Genomic DNA, 19,765 nt, shown 5'->3' with positions numbered 1-19,765 from the left:
AATCGAATTTATAACAAGGGTTCATATAAATCCATCTTGTTTACTTAACATTTTCTAGAATGACATGAAATAAATTGAAAATAAATAGTCGATTTTATCAATATTTCTAGAACTGCAAGCAGCAACTGTTTATGTCATTATGTTGAACATGTTCAGTACATACAATTGTAATATATATATTTTATAATTATATATATTATAATTGTTTTGCATGCAAAATAATTAGCATTTACCTGCATTATGTTTACGTCGGATCTTATTATGCATGTGTCACAAGATAATATTATATATTTTTATCTAGTGGATTATATAGATAAGATAAATAAATCGTTATTTAAATAAGCACAGTTATCTAATATTTCACTTTACGGCTCGAGGCAATCACAATCACACGCTGCAGACAAACATTAAGTCGCGATATCCTTTCGCCTTTTCTCTCCACTTAAAAGAAATGTGTAAACGGCCGTGGCATACACAATTTGTATGTAGAGCGAAACTAAAGAAATATAACTTAAGAATCAGCTAAGGGAAACTCGTTATTACGATGCATGAAATAAAGGTGATTTTATTGAGCAGGATGTGGTATTTTTTAGACCTTTCGGAAACTTAGGGACAAGTCGACCGGCGCGGCGACTCTACCACGCTCGCTTCACGTCATCAGTCATAAACGAGACCGCGTTTGGACCGCACGCGTTTTTTCGCTTACATTAAAAACGTTATCAAAACTTCAATTAATTTTCAATTAACTTAAAAAACACTCAGCTATCTGTGTTACATTTAAACCGTGTTTAGTATTATATGTGTGCAACATTGTCGTCCAGGATTTTGTTTTATAAGTAAGTATCGATTGTACGTCCTCAGAAGTCTGAACTTTTGGAAAGTTTTGTTGAGATGCATAAGTGTATTTGGCTATCGTATGTGATTAATTAGATCCATTTAATGGAAAGCATGTTGCGTCCGCAATTCCGTTACTTGCCTTCTTTTGAACTCGTCTGACTACTATTAGTTTAATTCGTTTCCTCTTGTTTCGGGTAAACTCTAGAATATATGAGAACTTTAACTCTCTCAGCTTATAATGTCACAGCTAAGCATTTTAAATGTATATCGACTGTGGTTCGTGGTTGTTTTATACTGGTATTAATTATATTGATCTATGAAGTGGATGGTTACCGCCATGACTAATCTGAGGTTGCTCATGTATATAATAAATATTTATAAGCGGTATGTTTATTTAGATATCAGTAACAAGTCCGGTATTCATAAAACATCGAGTTAAAAGCATTCGTGACTTCCACAGACAAAATAATTGTGAGGATCCAATTCATACGATATTGTATACAATTTGAATTTTTGATAATAGAAAATACGTATTGAAATCCATCGGTATTTTTGGGATGAATTGCGATAAAAAAAATTGTGCATTTATATGACAATTCTCAAGGCTTTTTCCTTCCAAATAATGTTTGACTTTCCGTAAACGATAGATAAGATAAAAATTACATCTATTTTTGGTGTTCACATATTAACATAATACATACTCTTTGGGCCCCCATCCTGCCTCTATGATAGTTTCGGTGAAGCGCTCGTAATAATATACAATATATGCTATTATTATTATGCTAATGCAAATAACCCCAAGAATATATTATGGAAGAATTAAATCGTTATATATTATTGAGAGTTCAATTATAAACTACTACTACTGGTCGCTTTATATCAATAAATGTGATATTTAAATTAACTTCTTGAGTTTACACTAAATGCTGATAAACTTAAAAATATTTAAAAATAAAATGATATTATGAAGTCATAAGTTGTATGCCATTTAATAAAATTTTCATCACATCAAAACTGTTAGTATTTTAGACTCTATTTTAACTAAAATAAAGTCTATAGTTTAGCTGAAGAAATGCTTTTTTTACATTAGTAACACATTCGCAGTAATGGATAATGGGTAATGATTTCGTCGGTGTTCTCAAAATACATTGGGAACCTACTTTTGACAAAGTTTTATAATTATGTCGAGAATTTATTTATAATGATTCATATTTTTAAATATATTTTTTTCATTGCATTACAAAACAAAAATGTAACAACTTATTGTTAGTGTTGATTTAAAAAAGAGATATATATGCCATCTACATAGCATGGCACTAGGGATAAATCCATAAGCAATTGTCTATTTGAGTTATATATTGAATATCTATCACGATTCTTAATTCACGAGTCACGTGCAATGAGTTGGTTACAATCAAAATACAAAACAAACATATGAGTAATACATAGTTCCAACTAAATGTAATGAGGAAAAACGGATCATTTTGTTAAGTTGACAATGATTGAAGCCGGTCGAATAACAATGGAAACTCGGCTAAGATTTATAATGGCAAGAAGATAAAAATATAAAGCGACCGCAGCAGCCGGAAGTCTTTCTTAACAATGAACGATAAATATCTATATATCTATGGAAACGGTGCCTTTAATATTAGCATAACGACACGCTGAGGTCGAATACGGACCGTTAAGAGAACTAAAAGTTTGATTCTTACAAATAACAAATTTTACACTTGAATGTGTAACCGTACCAAAAGCCGTACCAAAAGTTAAACACACAAACACATATTGAAAATTGTCGTTATGTTCATCCTTCAAATAAAACAGAGGTTATCAAATCTCCCAAAAAGGGGAGAAGCCCAATCGGATAATCTTTTCTTTTATTTATTTGGCTTTTTAAAATGTAAACTGCTATCTTTATAAAAGTACTGGCCCGATGTGGCTAGCTTAAAAGGGCCCGAGGTCCTGTAACCGAACTTGCCCTACTAAAATTTTGGGTTCTTCCGTCGAGAAATAATATAATGTCACAATAGCAAATAGAGCCAAGAATTTACTGCTATGCCTCGGAAAGCCGTTGGTCCTGCTACTGATTTCTTTTCGGTCATGCGTTGCCAGATCAGTCTTTGTGACAGAAATCGGTTACGAGGACATCGCACGATAAAAAAAAACATTTTGGTAAAATAAGTAATATTGAAACTTTACAAGTACTCTCACTTGACACGCCACTTTGGTTTGTATTTGAAGGCGCCATAGTTACAAAATACAAAAACACTCGAGAATTCCGATTATCGTAAATGAATTCATACAGCCGTTTGCGGAATAATATCTTGCGTGCAGAGTGTTTTGTGGAAAAAAATCTAAACTTATGTCCGTTTGTCACGAGCATCCTCACCAAGGTCGTCGACCGAAGAAACGAGCATTACTTTATGTCTATTTCGAAACGTGAATCATGTAAGTGTTTTGCCTTATAACCTCAAAATGTTTATTTGAGAAATTATTCATTTATACAATTCTGATGTTTCATCAAAAATAAACCACATTGTTTTGATAGACGATCGTTTTTGTTGTTATTCAAATCGTTAATAATGCTAATTCATATTGAATAATCGAAATACAACGATCTGACGAACGTTTACTTTCCAATTAAATAACATCAAATATTACGAAACAAATGGACGAAACCGGACGCTTTTGTCATTTTTATGCAATTCCGTATTATTTTTGTCTAATATTATTTAAATCGTTCTTCGACTACAGACACAAATAAAATTTAATCGTATAGATAATTAAAAAACAATAAATAAATTTTGTCGCAGCGATAAATGACAAATAACTTTGACGACTAATTATTTAGAATATTATCATAATTATATAATCATTTCCAGGTTTACGCCTTGTGAAACTATTTCATAGAAGTTAAAGTACAGTACCGACCAATTTATTTATTTATATATTTTTATGCATTGTTATATTTTGTTTTTTAAATAATGATAGAAATGTCAGAACAATTTTGTATAAATCTGGTAAAATAGTCTCAACGTATAACAAACTATCTATTTATTCGCAAATATAAACTTTTATGTTCTATTTACTGTATATTATGTGCAAAAAAAATATATTTAAATATTTTAAAAATTAATTAATTTTAACACAAGTAAACTGCAGCTGTATATATAAATTAACAAAAGAGAAACGACCTTAGAAAATGAGGTTGTATCGACGATAATATGTCCAATTTCTTACCTTCACTTAATTTTACAACAATAGCGGAGCATTTATGAGATCGCCCGCAACAATAGATATGGAACCATATTTATTGTGTGACGTACGTACTCTGATCCATTGTTAGGAAGAATACAATGATGTATGTTGACGGCAAAATTTTGCTGAGCTAAATTAAACCTTAAGGCGTCGTAATACGAAAAAGGACTATTTAATCAAATGAAATAGCAACATGCCTCGTACGCAAAGTTAACGGTCGCAATTGTCAACAAACTAAGATAAACCAATCTTTGCGAAGTGATATAACGAATACATTGGACTGATCTCGTGAAAGTTTGTTTGCTGAGTGGCTTTTACTATGAATAATATTAAGATTACCTAATATATGGCATATATATATCTATTGTTATTATTTATATATGTACGCGCGAGAGAAAAGTGGACTGTATTTTTGGTATAAAAGGGTGTTACCTCAAAACTCTGGGCTCGGTGAAGACACGTTCTTCTTGGGAGCGCTCCCTTGGTCTTCATACACTCGAAGAACACAGCCAAAGATCCCTTTGGGTGATATTATAGGAGAAGGATAAGTCCGTTACATAAGCTAATTTCAAAAGCGCGGCGCACTCACATAACACACGTTACCGCGGCTCACACCAGAAGGGAAGAGAGAAAAGGAAGTACGTCATACGTCAAAATCATTCCATAGACAAAACATAGACGTTTCAACGTACGCATACACCTAAATACGCTACAATATAATTTGTCTTGAATGAAATCATTCTTCATCGCAAGTGATGGTAAAACATAATCTAGCGGAGTAGCATGGTTGAATACATTTCGAATTCTTTTCTTAGTTTTAGTTTGATTGCACGGCATACATACTTTCACATACAATCAAGTACTAGCTAGCTAATTTAACAGTTGATATCCAAACAAACCCAGGTGTGAACTTTATTCCTTCGCTTAATTCAATTGAATGACTATCAACTATGACAGGCGAGAGATCCGTAAGCACAGCTGTACGCGTAAATCGAGAGTGTACCACCGCTAATTTCTTAGCTTTATTGGCTTAAGATTAGAAGCTTTGAACCGAGATCAGCGACCAAGTAGATCAAAGAGACATATAATTAAGCCATGGCACCAAAAATATTTAGTAATATTTTTTTAATAAAAGTCTATGTTGTTAGAAGACCTTTCCGTTTAGAAGACCTTTCTTCCGGAGCCAACCCTTGATCACGTGATGCTTATCATAAATTTGCATTATCATTGGAGTTGAACCTAAACGTAAATTATCTCTGCAGGATAAGAGTAAGTGGTTCTAATTAGGCTTGCAAGATTTTAACGATCTAAAAAAATAACAAACATTGCAAGTAGAATCCAACTGGTCCAGTGGTTAGAAAGCGTACATCTTACGCGAAAATCGCGAGTCCAAATCCAAGCAAACACTAATTTTCATGTGCTCGGCGGTGAAAGAAAACATCTAGATTAAACCTATATAACCCATCCACTAATTGGTGTAGCGTCGTGGAATAAACTCCAAAAACATTTTCCTCAAAGGTAGAGGAGGAATTAGCCCAGCAGAGGGACATTTAATGAAAGCTTGTAAAAAAGATAATCCTAAGCCGCTTGCGATGTTGATATAAGTAATAATTATTGCAATAATCTACATTCTTCACCCCCTATTACGTACCTAACAGGATCTAGTCCACAATTATAGAAACTGGCTACACTTCCCACGCGAATAAGATTCTAATATGTTATATATTGCAAGAGAAATCGTCTATCAGGTTATAGTTATTTAACTGTATGTTAATAAGATTCATTTGATTACTTTAACATTTTAATTGATTCTAATTGACTAGAAGATTCCAGCTTAGTTTTGGTAAAAGACATAAAAATTAAACTTAAAATTTCTAAAAATCCTTTAACGGATACTCACATTATAAAAAAAGATCTTTGTTCCAAATTTCAGCTTTCTTGACTCAGTACTTTTGGCTGTATGTTAAATATCAAGCAGGAAAAACGAGAGGGATTACTACTGTTAATAAAAAGATAATTTTCCATTTTCGAGATTCGATTGAACGGGGAAATACCGGTATCTTGATACTATTCCGCGTGAACATCGTAAATTATTTCCTATCACATAAGCTTATTTATTTATTTTTATTATATTTATTAAGGGCCATCAGTAGTACTAACTTCGTCGTCACTTACACATGTAATAATAAAAATTTGGATTTAATACAATGTGTGCAACTCTAAGACGACCACAGCTTGCATTTTGAGGTACAATATACAAATATATTTTTTTTACTAAAATAATTTTATAGCACTAAAACACTTTTAATTTAAAAATAAAACAATGAATATTATTGTTAACGAGTGCAACATATATTTTTTTTAACAAATTGGTAGGCATACGTATCAATATATAGATTGAATCTAAATGTTCTCCACCACTAGTAGACATGACCACTCTATAAAATATTGACCATCCCTTACATCGCGTATCAATTTTGAGATCTAAGTATTGCTGTTGCATGTTAGAGTCTATGATATGTGGGTGATATTTACACACACGCTTGCACACAGCCATGTAAAAAAGATGACAATATGAGATTAAATGTTTAAGCTGTTATCATCCCCATTTTTTTTATCAAGACATCAATTTTTGTCAGACCGAGAGACGGATTTTAATCTGACTTATCGATGAAGTATATGTTTCATCCCTGATACAATTCAACTATATTACGGATAATAAAAGTCATGTAAATAAAACTGATTGAGTTCTAACTTTTGGTCATGTACATGAATTCTATTCTATGATGTTTTGTCATTCATTGAATAAGACGAAATTGTTGTTAAGGTCCCGCCACACAAGGCCGGATTAACAATGTCGGGCAATGGACTTCTCGGGGCCCCTTCACCCTTTTCTAACTTCCTAAAATATATTGTTTCTATCACAACGTAATTTCACTTATAATAAAGATGTTTTTCTTGTTGTATTACGCAGATATGCCATTATAGATATAACTCGTAACACGTCCTCTCTTCACACGGGTACATTTAAATTGAAAAACAGCAAAAAGTAAATAGTCTTGTTTTTTCCGGCCAAGAAAGTTGGTGAGTTAGAAAATTTTCGTCTTTTCCTTAAATATACATATAAACTTTCCTCTTGAATCACTTCTGTTTATTGAAGAAAACCGCATTAAATTCTGTTGTGTAGTTTAAAAGATCTAAGCGTACAGACGGAAGTGACTTTATTTTATACTATGTAGATATGATATAAAAACATAACTATTAAAATTAAGGTAATTGTTTCAATAATGTGAGCTATTTAAGCTACAGACATGGTTTAAAATATACTCGCTAAAACACGAAACCATATCAGGAGTCTTGCAAGCGGGAGGTTACCATGACAACGTTAGACGGTGCTATTTCGGTTGCGTGCCTTGATCTCGCTACGCGGAGAATTCCTCGCACGTGAACCATTTCGACAGAACTCATCAATTGAATGAAATTTTGCGTGTGAATTATATTTTAATTTTTAAAGAATAAGGGATGTCTAGTGTTTTTAAAGTTAAATAATTATTATAAAATGCGAAATTTACTGTCTTTTTGTTCGTTCATTACGACTTTATTTATTATATATATTTTTTAACATTTTTATTAATTTATACTAATATTATAAATGCGAAAGTAACTCTATCTGTCTGTTTGTCTACACTGAAAAGAATTTAATGAAATTTGGTACAAAGCAAACTTGAAGTATAGGGAAAGACACAGACTTTTTTTAACTAACTGGCAACCAACATCTAAAAGACACGGGCGATAACTTGTATTATATAGATTTATTTTAAACAAAAATATGTAAAATACCATGGAAAAAAAAACATAAAGTTAAACACCAATTAAATTATAATTTCGTAATTGTACACAGTTAAATAGTTTAATTTTGATTCGTGAACTATTCTTATTGATAGGTCGGTGAATCGTGCGCTATCTTGCATTCATGAATGACTCAACTGGCGCTGCTGTCTGACCTCTGTTTGACGTAAACAGCGACCGACCGATGGCCTAACCAAATTAACTTCCTTAATTTATAGTCTCCTGCTTTTGAGTAAATAAAATTATTTGTTTTCAAAGTTCCGTATCGTAACAGCTAATTCCACCACGCTTCTACAATGCGTGTCGGTGGATACACATGTGGCCGAATTTCATTGAAATATGCACATGTAGGTTTCTTTGTGGTGTTTTCCGTCACCTTCAAGCAATAGATAAATTATAACATGTAAATTCAGGGGTGCTTGCCTGGCTTTAAATTCATAATCATCGTTAAAGATTAACGCGTTCTAACCACTGGGCCAGTTTAATCCAGAACAGTGGTTGTAGTTTATTCCACGCCATCATCGTTATGCGGGTTAGCGGACAAATAAATGTCGCACATTTTTTTCTAAAATGTGTAGGTTTCCTCATCATATTTATTTTTACCACCAAGTACGATATTCATCTCTTGTGTATAATTTATCATAAACACATTTCAGAATACCTCTCCTCTAAATCATAGTAGGTCTTTGATTTTCAGACATTGACATGAACTACTTGACTGTTTTTACCTTTCAATTGAAAATACAATTATTTCATTCTGGCAACTCAAATTATGAAATATTTAAAATGTATATGAAATGTAATATTTATAAAATGATTGATTCCTTTAATTCAAACATAAACAAAACGTTGTATAAAACCTTGTAACATCAAATTTCGACTGCACAAAGTAAAAAAAAGCGTGTCATGAAGAAAATAAAAAAAGACCAATAAAAGAAACTTGATGTGTTTTAAGCGTGTTGTAATAATTAAATTAAAATAAACAATACTTAGTTAGTTTTCTTTACGGTCTTGATTGAATTAAATTTCCCAACATCGTGCATCGAACGAGTAAACTGGTAGCTTCCAGACATTACATACTAAGAGTTAAAATAGAACGGGGTCAGATAAGATGCGCTTGTTTATGCATGAAGAGGAATTCACACTCGGCTCTAAATAAAAAACAAAACAGTTAACTCCAACTACAATAAACATCAAATACTGGACATAATGGACGAAGATTATTCTTTATCAATTACAATATAAAAGTAAATAAAACTTGCAAAAGTAACGTAAGTAAAGTAATCCTTTTTCAAGATTAATTTTTAAGGCTATTCTATCGAGATTAGGTACGAAAATCAGTAATATCTCTTTTTCTTTATAATACTAGTTGTTGACTACGCCTTCGTTCGCGATTAAAGGGTTGGTCGTCAGGCATTAAGCATAAAAAAATATCCATATAGAGCCGAGATGGCCCTTGTGGTTAGATTGCATGCATCTTAACTGATGATTACGGGTTCAAATCCAGGAAGACACCACTGAATTTTCATGTGCTTAATTTGTGTTTATAATTCATCTCGTGCTCGGCGGTGAAGGAAAACAGCGTAAGGAAACCTGTAAGTGTCTAATTTCAACGAAATTCTGCCACATGTGTACTCCAGCAACTCGCATTGGAGCAGCGTGTTGGAATATGCTCCAAACCTTCTTTTTAAAAATATACATGTGCTAATGTGAGGTATATACCAAATTTAATCAAAATCGGTTCAGTGGTTTGACCGTGAAAGAGCAACAGACAAACAGACAGATTACTTTCACATTTATTATATTAGTATAGACTAGTGTATGTAGATATTTAAAAAAAATCGTCTAAAAATAGCCAATACAATTTTATTTCGATCTCAGAGAAACAATAATGTCAATTTAAATACACAACGCGCTTACTTTCGAGGGTCGTGGGAGTGGGAGTTGGAATTAATTGTTGAAACAATAAGATCATTGTTCAAGCGCAAAATAAAATTAATACATAGATTTGATTAAAAAACTCGCTTAAGAATAATGTTGTGATCTTAACAAACTCTATTATATCATCACAATAACGTATTTATGTACAATATACTCGCAATGTCATTATTTTCTGTTTTTATAAATACATTCGCCATCTCAGTAATAAAAAATGTATTATTATGTTTAATTTTATATTTTTATTAATTATTGTGTATGTTGTGTATATAATTTTAAAAAAATTATTTTTTTTATGTGATTTTGTATCTACTGTTGGTTTTCCTACTGAAAATAAAATAAATATAAAGTCTCGAAAGTTCTTGCTAATTTAGCTAATGTTTCGGCGTTATACATTAAAACCTACTTAAATTATTAACACACATTATGAACTATAAAAAAGGAGAATATTTTTTAAATTGACATTATTATTTCGTCGTTTGGCATTCAGAAGCGCGAATGTGAAAATTTTTTTCCCTCTCTTATCGATAGTATTTATCTAAATAATAAAGAAGAAAAAAAAATTAAATATTTTCACATTCGCGCTTCTGAATGCCTAACGACGATTTGTAATAACTAGCCAACAACTGCGCCATGGCGGCGCTATAGCACATCAACTTCGATATAAAATTAATCCGGTATCCATGACAATTGGTATATATATAAATATATATTGATATAAAAGCTCCGTGCTGGGTTTTTCTTCATATATAAAAAAGGTATGTCTTCACTAACAAATTACATAAATAATTTGAGAAGACTTTCGTTTTATAACGTAAATGTGAACTAAAAATCTATTTTGCGAAATTGGTCTTAAGGGGACGTTGCAACCCCTCAATCCCCGACGTCCCCCGATTTTCCCCTTCGATATACTATGCTTACAATCAGATGAAAATAAATACGATCATATACGTTTTTGATATTAGACATATTGTGTACGTTGAGCTGAAAACTTCACTAAAATATTATATTTTCAACTTTTAGATTAAGATATTTTCGTGTGTCTGCTATGCTGTAGAATCTGCTAAGGAATGTTCACACGAAAAATATCCTATGGCTATTTTTCGCCGACCACTTAAATCAAAAAAACAAACATATCAATTATATGTTAATATATATTATAAATGCGATATTAACTCTGTCTGTTACCTCTTCGCGCTTAAACAGCTTAACCGATTCAGATGAAATTTGGTAGGGAGATAGTTCGAGTTCACCCCTCAAGGAGGGGTACCCCTCTATATTGGGGGTGACGGTTTGTGCTATAGGTAGGTTCAGCTAGTTACTAATAAAAAGGAACATTAGTTTTATATCTTTACTGTCTACAAAAATTAGCCTTATCAACTGTAGTTTTATAAGTAAGTTCCAGACATAATTCTGATTCATTGTAGCAATAAACTTGACGCTAGAGAAGAGAATAATCATATTTATGACTGATGATTTAGATTGGACATTAAATGTTAGCTTCACAGAACAGTCATAAAGCCACGATGAGCTGCAGCTGAACGTTGTTACTTGAGTAAAGAAATATTCATAAATATGAAGTCAACCAGATATCTCGAATGTGTTTTGTTTCTTTATAGAAAACAAGTACTTTAAAAATCTATAACTAACAGTTAATTCTTGTTGTATTTATACTTATTAAGTAATTTGCATTGAAGCTCTGAAATTCTATAAGTACATATATAATGTTACATTTACATAACACGAATATATATCAATTAACAAAAGGCATATTTCAATTTATGTAACAGTTCTGATTTGTCCTATATATTAACTTCCGAGGAAATCGTTTGACTTCCTTATTCAGATCAGAATTAAAATAAACGTTAATTATATAAAAAGTTGATTTTAAATTCATTGCATATATTGCAAAAATAAAAAATATATGTAATAAACATTGACCTATGATATTATTTAATATTTATTGTTATTAATTATGTTAATGAAATTTCGAAAATATTAGAAAAGATATTTGTTATGTCACAACACTATCGTTTCTGTTTCGACAATTAATTTAATCGATCATAGTTTAATTTATTGTAACAAATCAAAAGATTTGACTGGAAATAAATAAATAAATTTTATCTATCTATTTCGATGCCCGCTACGAAATATTTTGTTTGTACTCGTGTATTGTTTCTTAGGTTCTCTTATTATTAATAACTTGCGTACATAGAAATCCAGTGGGTATTATTAAAGAATAAATAATAATGTATTATATATTTTAGTCCTATTTAAGAATGATATCTGCTTATAAAATATCTCTTATACCTTAGAACGTCTAACTAAATAGGTCACAGATTCTCAATCCATTCCAAAATAGATCCCGGAACTGTTTAATGATCGTCCGATCGTTTCGCCATTCCATTGAATTAAAGGTTTACGTCTCTCTTGATGTCTTTATTATCATTATCTTAGTTCTAAGAAGAGATAAGAATAGTTTATAAGGCGTCCGGACTAAACATTATTCAACCAATCGATGACGTAACCCTTGTCTTAGTTAAGCCTTAACAAAGAGTAGCAAGCGTTAAAAATAAATGGCATAGTCACTGTTTCTCAAACCACGATATAGTATTAAAAAGTTTTTTTTTTTATTATGCAAATATAAAACATTATAAAATGGAAAACTTATGCGCATGTTGTTTAGATTATTAAATAAAAAAAACGAACTTTTCAAAAATTATACATATTGAAATCTGGTAAACAAATTTAAATTTGAATGTTATAACAGCGTTTAAATCTCTCTTTGCTGTGCAATACTATTATCGGCTAAAAAGGCTTTCCATAAAGCTGCTCAACGACTTCTGGGCGAGTACGGCAGCATTTAATCCCAAACATGGTTTCACGATGTTTACACTGCCTTGCAAAAGTTAAGTAATTCAAAACAAAATGAGTACGAGATTTATCACTGGTAGTTTGTTTGGATTGAACCAATTATGCAGTCTTTAGTTCCGCTAGGCTCAGTCTATAGGTTACAGACAAAATAATTTCCAATCAAAACTACTTTTAATCGGAAATACGCATAATAATACTTTTGAGAGACGTAGATCTGTACCTAGTTTAAGTTAAATAGTTTATATTTCTATAAGCGTGTTATCTGAGACAAGTCTGACAGGGTCGTGTTTTCGTGAAGCATACTATACATAAATACTTGTAGACAGCGTAATTACAGAAATAACTCTAACCTACTTTGTCAAAAGTAGTTTTTAATCGTTTTTAGGCCAAAAATATCTTCAGCTAGTCATAGCTTGTCAGGAGTAGCTTAGCTATTGTTTATGGTTATTAAATACTCTTAGACAATAATTCGCTGTCCAGTTTGATATTTTCCTTTATTAAAAAAACCAATGTGTTGGAGCGCATGCGCAATAAGCGTTAGCAGCGAATAACATCCATGACTTGACAACGATAAAAAAAAGTTTTTGCATGTCAATAATGTGTCATTCTTTCCTTCAATATTAAAATGTATACCATCAATTGCATTATTTCAAATATAATCACGCTAATTTTCCGCATATAATGTAAAGTAATAAAATATTCTTTGAGAAATAATATTTCAACATTCGTAATATTATTGGCATTAATAGGTATATAAATAATAATGACTTTGATATCAGCTATAACTTTTCATTCCATTAACATAAAGATACTGAATAAAAATAAATTACATTTGAAAGTCTAAGATTTACGTAAGAACACTCAACAATGTATTATTATGTAATATGATGTTCAAACTTCAATCAGGTTCTCAAAATCAACTTTTTGTTTACGAATGAGCGCCAAAATTTTTTTTTTTTACAAAATAGACGAATGTCAAGTGTTGGTCATACGCAAATAGGCGCTGTATGAAATATTAACCGTTAGTTACTTCGCCAATGCTCCACCAACCTTGGTAACCATATATTTGTCATTCTATTCTTTATGTAAGATGTCATGTCCCTTGTACATGTTTTTACACTGACTCACTTACCTCTCAAATCGGAACATAACAGTAATAAGTATTACTGTTTGGGGGTAGAATATCTGATGAGTTGGTGATACCGTACCGTACCGTAGCCGTACCATATTTGAAATAACAATTATATATACATAATTGTTATCCGTACAATTGTTCGGTTTAAAAAATATATTGTGTGTTTTACACGGATCATGTCATTATAAACTTAAGAGCGTAAGTAATGTAAAATGTCTAGATGTGCTTGAAATAAAGAAATGACGAATCGACGTTGAACAAGCGAAATTCACAATAACAAAATTTAGTAAAGACTAAAGAGGCCAAGTAAAACTTCTTTATAGAAAGTTCTTTTTTTTAATGAACACTACAACAAATACCTATACTGGTTCAACTTCCTAACAGTAAAAAAAAATATCTAGGCAGAAATATTTACATGTAAAGAAACTCAATATAAGCGTGAGATAGATCAGGTTTAATTAACCGCCATTTTACGACTGACGCTCAACCCACTTTCAAGGCTGTTTATTGATTGTGAATATTATCTTAGATTTAACCCGGATACATAGAATTGTAACAGATGAAAACTTAAATCTCTATTGTAGCTCACCTAAAGCTTTTAAATTTACTAAAGAAAATAACGCATGAGCTTGTTTGATAGACCAGTATCGGTATGTTTAAGAAGTTATATCGCTTATGTGTGTAATTACTACCTGACTAACCCTGTAAACTGCTTAAAGATATTCAAACTATTGATGTTAGGCAGTACAACGGCTTGTATGTATCTTGCACAGTGGGTGCGCCGAGCTTCTTTGCCTACATGATAAACAGACTTAGAAAAAAAAAGGTTGAATCATTCGTTCTTTGTATTTATATCTATACTCATTTTATAAATGCGAAATTAACTCTGTCCTTCTGTCAGTCTATTATAGTAAAATTTGATGAATTTTGCTTAGAAGCAAGTTTGAACTCCAAGAATAGGGTATCTTTTTCACTCAAATACCTGACGACCAACTTCTAAAACGCGACAACTAGAATGTAATATAGGAAATAAATCGAAATGCAACCTAACCGCCTGCAAATATTTCACAGATGGTATAAACGCCACCTCTGCTTTTATTTTAATCCGCTGTAAAAGAAGACCATCGTTAGAAAAACTGTATACGTCGCTCAAATTTGTATTCGTCGATATGTGATCCAGCCCATGCAAATTTGACGATGTTTTCCTTTAAAAAAGTCAAGCACATAATCAGTTAAAATTAACCACTGAGCCATCTTGACTCATGGAAATAACAAAGTTAATACAACAATGAAGACAAGTAACATCGCCCTCCATTATAATGTCAAATGATGCAATTTCGGGGTCAATTAAATTGTACGTGTAATACGGGTTGTGCCGACCCTGGGCAGAAACTGAAGCAGGAAACTTATTGAAGGTTAAAATTCTTCGTGTTTAATTTGACCTTTTAACCTTATTCTCAAAATTTAAAAGTTTAAGCAAAAGGACGGTTTTTTACTAGTATTATGCATTAGAAAGTGACAAATAATTTATTACAAAGCAAGAAGTGATACATATTTTGAAATAATCACTGGTTCGCAAAGAGGGCTACATCAAGAAGAATCGATAAGAAATTCAGTAATAACTTTTTACGCCTATATTTGACTTCACATAGACAACTTAAAAAAATCTATTTATTTAAAAAATAAAACTACTTCCCTTGGTCTCGCCATAACTTTTAAATAACGAAAATTTCATTCATCCTTTTTTTTTGTTTCTAATATCTTGTAGGTTCTTACGGAAAGAAAATTGAGCTGACAAATTGGAATTTTTCAAATTTATGAGCGTATATTTACCTAATTAGCAGTTTATAGTAGTTTATCTAACAGTGAATCACTATTAGGAATACAAATGCATACATTCATTTATACACACATACATACATATTTATGCATCAGTGACGTAAACTAAAAATACAAAGATTTTTCATAACTAAAAACAGACAACTAACTAACTGGGTGACCTGCAAGACAGGACGTCTTGCAGGTCACCCAGTCGTTGATAATAACATTAATAAAGATTACACTATAAAATCTTCGAAAAAAAACTTACGGACTTATAGGTTCATCATTTTCTTTAGATAGTGTGATTTCCTGCTATAAATAAAAAAAGTTTCTTATATAAAAAAAACTTTACAGCACGCTTTTATAAAATTTACAAGTAAGAGTTAAAAAATAAAAATTTTAAAAAATTTGAACGCTTAATCTTATAAGTTATCACAATAAAAGAAATTTGATAGAAAACCTCGGAAATAAAACTAATATTTATAAATATAATTAATTTGTAGAATACAGAAATACTAATTAAATTTAATATATGTATCTTTATGTATTCCAAAATCATTTTCAATGTGACGCAGACAGTTTAATGGTAATTTACTTCCGAGTTACTTGTTAAAATAATAAAACACATGAGTCAAGCAACGCGGATATATCGTTATTCACCGAGATTGGACAAAGACATTGCGGGGACGACTGGCCAAGTATAAACAATTATAAAAAACAACGTTACGCGCTATTTAAGTGCATGGCGCATTACTGCGTGGATTCCCGGCGCCTTTTACACGATTTAAAATTAATGAATAACAATCATTTTATTAATCAGTTGCATTACCAACTTAAACTTTTAGGTTTAATAAAGTAAAATTATATGTATTACTTAATAGTTCCGAAAAATATGTAAAACAAAACAAATCCTAATAATTATCTTTTTAATTTGTATATGTCGGTTCACAAGAGTGAGCTTCTCCGCCATCTTGAAAATTGTCAAAAATGAATTGAACCAAAGTAGATCATAATTTTTGGTATATTTCGGTTATATATGTATGTATATTTCGTCTTGACACTATAACCTACCTTAATATGAAAGTAGGTACCATATAACTTGTATTAGTAGTTTAGAAAACATGTTATCATTTAAAGATTGGCGCTTAGAATATTCTTATATACTATTTAATATGTAATATCCGTTATTTAATGGAGTGGACGTGTACATTTAATTGTAGTAGTACTTACTAATGACATAAATACAACTTATATAATGCTACGTAAAGTAAATTAGCGGAATAAGTAAATTCTTCAACTGCGCAGTTGTCTGTGTGTGTATATATCCTAAAACATGACGAACATAAACTCAATCTAAAAGGGGGAATATTTGAACCCCTCCATAAATAGTTGCAAAGTAAAACACCTGACCATTGAGTCACTCGCATTTCTTCGGGAATAATCGTGTCCCTTCGCTATATAAAGGTTTGATTGACGCTCCCTTGCTGTTTCATTGTTCGTTTTGAGTTAATTTAAGATTATCTGTGCCTTTATTTCAAAATAAGAAACTGTTCGAATTTATTATTGTGGTTTGAGAATTTTTTATTAAACAAATATAAAATACAGATAAGGTTTTTGTTTTGTTTTTTTATTATTTTTGTTTATTACTGTCAAATAATAAAAAAATATAAATAGGTATGTATTTTTTTAATATTCTTGAACACTTTCTTTGCTTATAATGGAAAGATTAAAAAAAAGTTATAATTTTTGGTAGATCCGTGACGCTAGATGTCTTTTTCCTTAAAAAAATATTGTGGCAATGTTTGTGAAATCTAAAATAAAACAATGTTTTCGTAAGTCGCCAATAATTGTTAGGAGTTGAGTCATTATTCATTAAGAAATAAAACTTCTGTCCATTTCTCATGGATTGCAGGTTTTTAGTATTTTATGCTTTGAGTGTAACATTAATTTTTATTTACATTTTATGAATGTATGCAATACTCTTAGATTATTAATTATTGCCTCGATAGACTGTCAAAGCTGAGGACACGTCGAAAGAAATAAGTCAAGAGTTGGCCACTAAGCACTAGTAAAGTAGGATGACGGTTCGCGAGTTTCAAGCGTAGCTGTTACGCACAGCAAAATAATAACGTTAGATCGTTAATTTTAATTCTTCTGTAGTGCGGCATTCAATCTAGACAAATAAATATTGTAAGGCGACAGTCATAAACGATGTTTGTTACAATTGATTTTGAAACTTAGGTATACGTTATAACCACTTATTACTATATATACAATTATTTGATAGTTACTATTGAAGCTTGAACACACCAAATTTATAAAGTAGAAATACAGGCTGATGTCTTTATCAGAGAAAATAATGGTTGACTTTAAAATCGTACCCTCGTACCCTACCGTAGAATTATAATAATTAATAAACTAACAACTTTGAACTGGTGCACTAAAAATTATGTATCCACTTTGCCTTCTGAGCTAAATCACGCGTTATTTTATTTACTAAGGATCTAGACCTCAGCATTCTTTCATGACAAAATATAAAATGCTCTTTTTTATTGCACAGTGTAACAATGTAGCACATTATATAACCGGTTCGTCTCATCCGAGCTCAGATAACATCTGGCATAAAACGTTTGACATACCACATGATGACGCCAGGGTCTGCCTCATAAACAAGTAACACATACTGAGTAAATATGTATTCTTTAAAATAATAATTACTATGCATTGCTATGTTAGCTCGAAAGGAGGTTTAAAACCTTATATTTATTATCCAAGCTATGAATCATGCTATTTATATATTTTTCGATATATTCTGTGTCCACCTGTGTTTGTATTCACATTTGCGCACTTTTATGTCTTCTGCGCAGATGGCTAGTGTTTGGGCTGTGGCTGAAATGCGGGCAAGATATTTGGTGATTATAATATTAATTAACTGAAATACTAAGAAAACCGAACAAAATTCAAGAACACAGATGGGTCAGTAGATACGTGAATCTTAACTGAAGATTGCTGGTACAAAATCAAAATATACTTTATTCAAGTAGGCTTTTACAAGCACTTTTGAATCGTCATTTAACAAACTATATTAAGTGAAGTTACCATCGGTTCTAGTAGGTCGGAATGTAGGTTCCAGAAGAAACTCAGCAGTTACTCTTTTTCAACATCTAAAAATACAGTCATGTTAGTTAAATACAATTATATATGTATGTTATGTCTCCTGCCTGGAAGTCAACAAGCATTAACTCCACGCTTTTTTATCATCTATATAATCTTGTATCGAATATTATGCCTTCTTAAACAATGTATTTTTTACAAATGACTTGAATCTATGAAACGGCAAAGTTAAAAATGTCTGCGTATTTTTTTTCAAGCCAGGAAGGGTCCAAAATCTTATCTCTACTTACCTTCTTACTTCCTATATCTTCATCTTATCTGATCACCGTATTTTGTGGATAACGAAAAAAATCTGAGAAACCTAGCGTTTCCCTAGACTCCTAAAATTACTATAATCCAAAGTTTGGGTCCGAGGTCTGTGGTATTCCTGTTTACGATGAATTATATTACAACAGATTAAGTTCAAAGAGAAACCATAAAGGCTAGCGTGAGTACGATTTCTTTTTGCACGACTACGCGAAAGTTATTGCAGCATAAAGTATTTTACGTACATAATGGAACAAGATTCTATTTACGTAGGAACTTTTTACGTATTTTTAGTGACTTTTGTATTAAAAAAATGGAACCCATGAAGAATCTCTTTTGTGTCTGTCTGTTTGTCCATATGTTAAAGCCTATTTTTATTATGCTTTTTTTAATAATCTTTCGGCATAGATTTTTATACGTTTGCGGTAAAAAGATAGATTACGACTTTAATAATCTCTATATCTATATATTTATGTATTCGTCTATTCCCAAGTGGTTCCTATGCCGGGTACTTATTGATCATGATATTAAGTTCAATGTGTCGTAGAGTGCCTTATGCCGCGTGCTGTGATGTCATATTAATCCAATATGGCGGACATGACGTGCGTAATAAACACGCCAAGCAACAATAAT

The 19,765-nt window shown here is 31.4% G+C and overlaps 1 protein-coding gene across 2 annotated transcripts in view; it reads left to right on the top strand.

Moving 5' to 3' along the window:
- Window positions 1–665: 665 nt before the first annotated feature.
- Window positions 666–19,765, top strand: part of LOC125071350 (CDC42 small effector protein homolog) — a 49,289-nt gene continuing 30,189 nt past the window's right edge. The window contains exon 1 of one of the 2 annotated variants that reach the window (XM_047681557.1): window positions 666–836. The gene's annotated coding sequence lies outside the window, so the exon portion shown is untranslated. Of the gene's footprint in view, window positions 837–18,606; window positions 18,625–19,765 lie in introns of those variants that run through there. The other variant, XM_047681558.1, reaches the window with a different exon arrangement.

The sequence above is a fragment of the Vanessa atalanta genome, chromosome 19 (genome assembly GCF_905147765.1).
Source record: "Vanessa atalanta chromosome 19, ilVanAtal1.2, whole genome shotgun sequence".
In the NCBI taxonomy this organism is placed as follows: Eukaryota; Metazoa; Arthropoda; class Insecta; order Lepidoptera; family Nymphalidae; genus Vanessa; species Vanessa atalanta.
The sequence above is the reverse complement of the archived record's forward strand: the minus strand, read 5'-3'. Positions and strand labels throughout refer to the sequence as shown.